The sequence below is a fragment of the Canis lupus genome, chromosome 20 (genome assembly GCF_003254725.2).
Source record: "Canis lupus dingo isolate Sandy chromosome 20, ASM325472v2, whole genome shotgun sequence".
Taxonomy (NCBI): Eukaryota; Metazoa; Chordata; class Mammalia; order Carnivora; family Canidae; genus Canis; species Canis lupus.
In genome coordinates, this window is record NC_064262.1 from 43,843,736 (window position 1) to 43,851,878 (window position 8,143).

Below are 8,143 nucleotides of genomic sequence, written 5' to 3' on the forward strand. Positions count from 1 at the left end.
AGGACAGCCTCGGAGGAGTTGGAAGTGGGCTGACTCTATCCTCTGGGACCCACACTGATAAAAGGGTGCTGTGGGAGCCTAGTGGGGAGTGACAGGCCAGGCCTCTAACTCTGCCCCACACATGACTCTCCTCAGTGCCCTCCCTCTCATCTTGAGTACTTGGCCTGACCAGAATTTGCAGGATACCTAGCAGTCCCTGCACCATCCATGTTTCAAGCTAAAGTTGACCCCTGTGCATGTCAATTTGCAGAACTAAGACCTGAAGAACCATGCACCACTTATCGAACTTCTAGAGCCGGGATCCCTGGGTGGCGCAGCGGTTTGGCGCCTGCCTTTGGCCCAGGGCGCGATCCTGGGGACCTGGGATCGAATCCCACGTCGGGCTCCCAGTGCATGGAGCCTGCTTCTCCCTCTGCCTGTGTCTCTGCCCCTCTCTCTCTGTGTGACTATCACAAATAAATAAAAATTAAATAAATAAAACATTAAAAAAAAAAGAACTTCTAGAGCCCACTGAGACAGAAATCACAGGGCAAAGGGGTTTGTGATCTGGAGAGACTACATGGGGTGAGGGTTCATGGGCTGGGTATTCCTTTCAAGGCAGTAGGATCATTCCTGTTTGGGGAAGGGCACATGGAAAGTCAGTTATGTAGGTAAACCTTTCTCTTCATTCTGTTCCAGCACCAGCTCCAGAGCTCCTTCTAGATGTAGAACCAGAAAAGGGGCCTACTGTGGAGCTAAAGGCAGCTTGAGATCTGTTTCTACCACGACTCTCAAATGTCAGAGCCGGTGTCACCTCAATCAGCAAGTGCTAACATCTTCTTCAGCATATGTGTAAGGTCCTGAGATGGAGTCAGTTTAAATATCAGCTATAATGGGAATTTTATCTCTAGCTCCAAAAATAGAGACAGAGTCAGCTGCAGTCCCAGAGCTTTCCTGCCCTTGGCATGTGATCAGAAAGAACCAGCTAAGGGGGAAGCCTGACCTCACGGACTTCTCTCCCAAGCTGGTGACAGAGCAGCTGACTCTGATGGATGTAGTGAGCAGCTGGGCTCTCAGGGAGGGGCTGAAACAAGATTTCCTTCTGCCATAATTGCCCCAGACCTGGCTTTCCTTGATCTAGACTCTTATGACTTGGGTCTAAATCTCAGCTCCATCACTTACCAACCATGTGACCTGGGCATTATTCTTAACTCCGAAGCCTTTACTGTCCACCTGCAGACAGGAGAGATGGACACTAATAGGACATACTGTACAGAGTGGCTGTGAAGATTAAATGAGGCAGAAGAGATAGAAAGCTGGGTGGGGTAGGGAAATTGACTGTGTGCAGCCAGGTCCATAGGTCACCCACTCATCTGCCCACCCAGCAGTGTCAGCACTAGGTATCTGAGGTGTACCTAACTATAAGGAAGACAAACAAACGAACCCATGATTGTAGCTGCCACAGTGAAATATGCATCTGAATGGGGGGTAGGACCAGAGAGGTGATCAGGATTGGTGGAGAATGCCCTTTTGGGAGGAACAGACTTGAGCCACCTTCTGGAGCTTGGAGTTTGTGGGGAAGGTCAGGGTACAAATGACTTTCTCCCTTCCCTTCCAGTAATGGGTCCTGGATCATCCTGTAGTGGGTGCCTTCAGGGACTACTCCAACAAGGTTCAGGCTACATCCTCAGCTTCCTGAGCTCCAGCTCTGACTTGTGACCCCTGCCTGGGACACTACGCTGGGGTATTGCAGAGCTGAGTGACATTACTTCCCGCCCCCCCACCCCCGTGCCCAGGATCTGCTTGAGATGGTACCACATCAGTGCCTGGTCTCAAAAGAATAAGCCTAGCGGGATCCCTGGGTGGCGCAGCGGTTTGGCGCCTGCCTTTGGCCCAGGGCGCGATCCTGGAGACCCGGGATCGAATCCCACATCGGGCTCCCGGTGCGTGGAGCCTGCTTCTCCCTCTGCCTGTGTCTCTGCCCCTCTCTCTCTCACTGTGTGTGACTGTCATAAATAAATAAAAAAATATTAAAAAAAAAAAGAATAAGCCTAGCAATGAACACCTGGAACCCATAGTCCATGTCACCACAATCCTGGTCATCAGTGTGGCTAACTTCCTGGGCAACCCAAGCATGATGCCCCAAGACAGATCTGTGGTTATAGAGCACTGATAAAGGTGGCCAGGCTATGCTATTGGAGACCTCGCTGAATTGCTTACCCTTTGGGTACTGAATAGGACCTTTTGGGGCTCTCTGGGCATCTAGGAGAGATCATTTAAACTGAGGAGGACTAAAGCTAAGGCAAATAAGACTCCAGCTCCCCACCATACAACTCATTCTCTTCCCACACCCAGGAGTGCCAAATCCTCAAGAACTTCTCCCTCATCCTCCCTGGTCCTTCTACAGAGAGAGGCACACTCACCTGGAAGCTTTTTCCCTGTCTTCTTTGGACAGTGAATTAAGGCACTGTGTAGAGCAGAGCATGGCCTGAGGGGTTCTCCAGGGAGGTGAAGCCTTTGACATGGCCTCAGTTCCAGCCTGGGGGCCAGAGACTCCAGTGGGGATGGAGTAGGCAAGTGCCACTCAACCAGGCCACCAAGACAGCCCATCTCACTCCATCCACAGCTTGGCCCAGGGCACACATAAAGAACTCAATGGACAGGAATCTTATCAGTCATAGGGCTGGAGGTAAGGTGAAGCACCTAGGGTGTGGACTCTGGCAGGGAAGGGCAAGTTTCTCTCCACCGTGGGCCCCTGAAGACCGCCCCTCTTTGAGCCTCTGTCTCCTTATCTAGAAAATAGAGGAATAATGCCTATGAAGCAGACCTCACAGAGTGGAGATAAGGCTGAAGACAGAAAAGAAATGTGTTGAGTTTTTGGCTCTGCTCCACCTGGAGAGGTGAGGGCAATAACAACGATGATAGTAGTATGACACTGGGTCCTCAGAGACTGAAAGATTAGTGGAGCTTTCACATTTTCCAGATGAAGAAACAGGCTGACAGAGGCCAGGCTTCAAGCCCAAGTTCACACACAGAATGAGTATGGGCTGGGGATCCCTGGGTGGCTCAGCAGTTTGGTGCCTGCTTTTGGCCCAGGGTGTGATCCTCGAGTCCCAGGATTGAGTCCCATGTCAGGGTCCTTGCATTGGGCCTGCTTCTCCCTCTGCCAGTGTCCCTGCCTCTCTCTCTGTCTCTCATGAAAAAATGAATGAAATCTTAAAAAAAAAAAAAAAAAAAAGAATGAGTATGGGAGTTGTGATTGACCTAGAATCAGAACATTCTGGAGTACAGAGAAGCATTCGTAACTGTGGAGCTCTTATCTCTTGGTTCAGCTATTATTTCTAGGCCCTGACCCCCAAGTATTTATCTCCAGCCCTGATTTCTTCTGCCCTCACATCTGGGCTCTGTAGCATGGTCACATGAATGATTATCATGGATAAAACCACATTTCTCTCCCTCTCCTCCTCTACTAGCTACTTCACACTCCCCTGTGGATGCCCTCTCCTGAGTACCAAGGTCAATGGTTCAGAATCATCCATGATCCATTTTTCTAGATTCAAGGAGTTATCTGGCCATGTTGACTCTAGCCCCAAATGGGTTGAGGGATGATGGGCAGAGGGAAATGTAGAGATAGCAAGCATAGACCCAGTGAGTCTGTGATGGGCATGAGAAAGCCAGTAGCTGAGAAGAAGGGAAGATTATGGAAGATTTCTGAGGGTAGAGGAAATTGGCCATTGTTTCTAAACACAGATGGGGGAAAGATCTGATAGAGGAGATGTTGATGTTTAAGAGAAAAAGGATTGTTGCTAAAAGCCTTAGAAGGATTCAGCAACACACTATTGTACTGGTATCATCAAACGCTCTTTGGTTAGAAAGTTAGAAATACTTCAAGTTACAAATCTTTTATTTTTTTTAAATTTTTATTTATTTATGATAGTCACACAGAGAGAGAGAGAGAGGCAGAGACATAGGCAGAGGGAGAAGCACGCTCCATGCACCAGGAGCCTGACGTGGGATTCGATCCCGGGTCTCCAGGGTGGCACCCTGGGCCAAAGGCAGGCGCCAAACCGCTGCGCCACCCAGGGATCCCTACAAATCTTTTAGAACAGGGGATCCCGGGATGCCTGGGTGGCTCAGCGGTTGAGCGTCTGCCTTCAGCTCGGGGCATGATCCTGGAATCCCGGGATCGAGTCCCACATCAGGCTCCTTGCAGGGAGCCTGCTTCTCCCTCTGCCTCTGTCTCTGCCTTTCTCTGTGTTTCTCATGAATAAATAAATAAAATCTTAAAAAAAAAAAAAAAAAACAGGGGATCCCTGGGTGGCTCAGCAGTCTAGTGCCTGCCTTTGGCCCAGGGTGTGATCCTGGAGTCCTGGGATCGAGTCCTGTATTGGGCTCCCTGCATGGAGCCTGCTTCTCCCTCTGCCTGTGTCTCTGCCTCTCTCTGTGTGTGTCTCTCATGAATAAATAAATAAAATCTTAAAAAAAAAAATCTTTTAGAACTGTAAGCTATGGAGGTGTGCCTGGCTGGCTTAGGTGGAAGAGCATGTGACTCTTCATCTTAGTGTCATGAGTTTGAGCCCCATGTCAAGTGTAGAGATTACTTAAATAAATAAAACTTTTTTTAATTTTTTTTAAAGATTCAGGCCTGAAGGTAGTTCCTGCCTCCCAGTACTGGAGTACTGGAGCCCGATTTGCAGCTCAGATGGCTGGGCCTTTGTGGCCCTGGAGAAGGGTCTACTAAACAGAAAAGCATTTCTATGAAGGGTTTTGTTGGTTTTTTTTTTTTTTTGGTTTTGTTGTTTTTTATTATTTTTTAAAGATTTTATTTATTTATTCATGAGAGACACACACACACACACACAGAGAGAGGCAGAGACACAGGCAAAGAGAGAAGCCGGCTCCATGCAGGGAGCCCGACATGGGACTCAATCCCAGGTCTCCAGGATCAGGCCCTGGGCTGAAGCCGGCGCTAAACCGCTGAGCCACCTGGGCTGCCCTATTGTTTTTATTTTTAAACAAAATGTATTCTCTGCAGGCCATATTCTAGCTTTTCAGTGCTCACATATCAGAATGGTCTGTTCGAGTCCTCTGAAAAGGGAATACGGGCTTCACTTCAGAGTGTGCTGATTAACTCATACCCCTCCCAGAAGTAGCCATTGGTTTCAAGTGAAGCTACTCCAGGCACAAATAAAAATATAATAATGGGGAGCTGGGTGATGCAGTTGGTTAAGTGGCTGACTCTTGGTTATGGCTCTGGTCTGATCTCAGGGTCGTGGGATCAAGTCCCATGTTGGGTTCCATGCTCTGTGCGTTATCTACTTCAGATTCTCGCTCCCTCTCCCTCTGCCCCTCCCGCTTATGCATGCATGTGCTCTCTCTCTCAAATAAATAGATCTTCAAAATATACACATAATAAACTTTTTAGGGGGAAAATCCATTCCAAAAATATTCCCCAGCCTGTTAAGATCCAAGATTCAATTTGCAATATCTACTCGAGAAGCAGATTTCTTTTCTTTTATACAAACATATGAGAGGGAGAAGCACTACTACATAGAGCAATTAATTCTTTCTCTATATTTCTCTATAGAATCATTTTACTATTACACTGGATTTGATCATTTCTTTCATGTTTATCTATGACTCCCTCCATGCCCTCTAGATGTTGTTAACCCCGGAACAATTACTACTTTGCCTACTGTTCACAGGAAGCAAATGAAAGTGAAGCTACTCCAGGGCACACAAGGAAACATATTTTGAAAACATCTGCTCTATATCGTGGAGAAAATTCGGTAGTAACGTTCCTAAAAATCATAACTGAACATAGAAAGTGCATTCCCATCATGTGTCATTGCCTCCAAATTCCTAAAAAGTGGCAGAACCGAAGTAGCTTCATATAGGTTGTCTCCACTTCTTCCAAGAGGCTGTTAGGTGCCTGGGGTCCTCGGTTGGTTGAGCATCTGACTCTTGATTTCGTCTCAGATCATGATCTCAGAGTTGTGAGATCGAGCCCCAAGTCAGGCTCCCCACTCAGTGGGGATTCTGCTCCTCTCCTTCTCTCTCTCCCCTTGAGCTGCATTTCTCTCTCTGTCTTTCTCTCTCAAATATTTTTTTAAAAAGAGCCTGTTTGAAAGATCATTTGACTCTGCATCATTTAAACCTACTGTGATGTTTCTAACAATGCCTCAGCTTGGGCTGTCTTATTGAGAAACTCTTGGTGCAATTTATTCATTTGAATCAGTTAACTCTCATCCCCCAAACCTCGAGACTTGAGGGGACCCTGTGCTGCAGTCAGCAGCACCAACTGTGCCAGCTCTCAGAACAGTACCAGGAACTAGACTTTCCAGCTGCTAAACTCTGAAACTTAAAACCCCTCTTCTTTCTTGCTCTTCACAAACACACACCTCCACATCTCCCCAGCAGGCACCCCTCCAAAACAATATATGACCCATTATTGCTTCAATATTTGGGATGAAAAAAAATATTTGGGATGAAGGAGACCCTTTACTTGCTGTTTTGATTTTCAGAGAAAAATCTGACCAGATTTGCTCTAGCTGTTATATTGCTGAATTGTAGAGAGCAGCCAGATTGCTATTTTCAGTACTGAGTGTATATTGCAGAATCAGAAGACAGTGCCCATCTAAATGGAACACACCTCCAAACTGCCGCTTCAACCACACCACAGACCATCCCCACAACCCATGAAGCAGGCAGCCTCTGGAGGTACCATGTGTGACTCAGCCAGAGGACCCCACAGTCATGAGTCCATTCTTGCACTTCCTTCAGTGTGTGCGGGGGTATCTTCTGGTCTGGTGCTGTGCTCTGTGGCACCCCATACCAATGGACCAGATGCTCCATGGGACTCAGAGAGTAGTGATGCTTGGGGATCTGCAAGCAGAAAAGCAAATTCAGACCCAGAACGTCCATTCCTATGAAAACCATCAACTTGCTGCAAGTGGCTGACTGGTTGGTGTCCTTGGGAATGATGCCTTGGATGTGGCTCAGTATTGGTGTACTGGTGTCCTGCAGGAAGGCTGGGCATTCAGTGAAGAAAACAGCTAAATCAGCCTTAACAAGTTATATTCCATGCTAATGAGCTCCACCCCTCACACTGTGGCCACTCTTATTCATGTGTCAGTTGTGCCAGTACTGGAGGGACCAATGACCAAGACTGACCAGCATCAGCTGTCTTAGTTGTTTAGTTCCTCTTCTGTCCTGGATGCTCTCTGGTGGGCATGAACATGACACAGCAATCTGCATTTTCCCAGTCATCCATCCATATACTTCCACCTTGCACCTCCTCATCCTCAATCTTGCAGGCCTCTCACCAGCCAGCAAAGTCATTCCCCACTGCTATAGGTCAGTATGAAATCTAACCTTGATCCATGTCTCCTTCTACACCAGATGGATGACCAGGCATATTCCCCATTTGGGGGTGTTTTCCTTCACCGCTGTCTTTTTGACCCACTGCTAGGTGAGACTCCAGTGAAGTTGCTGTCAGATTTCAGCTTGCACATCCCCACACAGCCAAACTTGGTCATAGGGAATCTGTCATTTGGCCATAGGTGTGCTGAAATAGTGTTGGTGCAGCGGTGGTGGATGACATGGGTTTCTGGACCACTTTCTCATGCAGCTCATCTGTGCCCTCTGATGTTTGTGTCTGATCTCAGCAGTGCATATGGCACTGGCCCTGCCTGGCCTTTAAGCCTTGGTGGATTTCATAAAACTCAGCTCATGATGAACATTTCCAGTGTGTGGCCATTTGGTTTCCCATGGACCAGTGTTCTGTCTCTACAAGAGCCCAGTAAGAATTCCAGGAGCTTTATAAAGACACATACCCCTCTACTGTGGACAGCACCGCCTTGTTCCAGAACCCCAGGGGCCTGCATTGTGATCCTTGCTCTGGCAAGTGCCACAGCTCCATATGGTATCTTGCCCCACCCCCTCCAAAGTCAGCCATTCTGGCATTTTAGCATAACTTAGCCTGGGCTGGGGATCCCTGGGTGGCTCAGCGGTTTAGCGCCTGCCTTTGGCACAGGGCTTGATCCTGGAGTCCCGGGATGGAGTCCCCAGGATGGAGTCCCCAGGATCGAGTCCCAGGATCGAGTCCCAGGACTGAGTCCCACATCAGGCTCTCAGCATGGAGCCTGCTTCTCCCTCGGCCCGT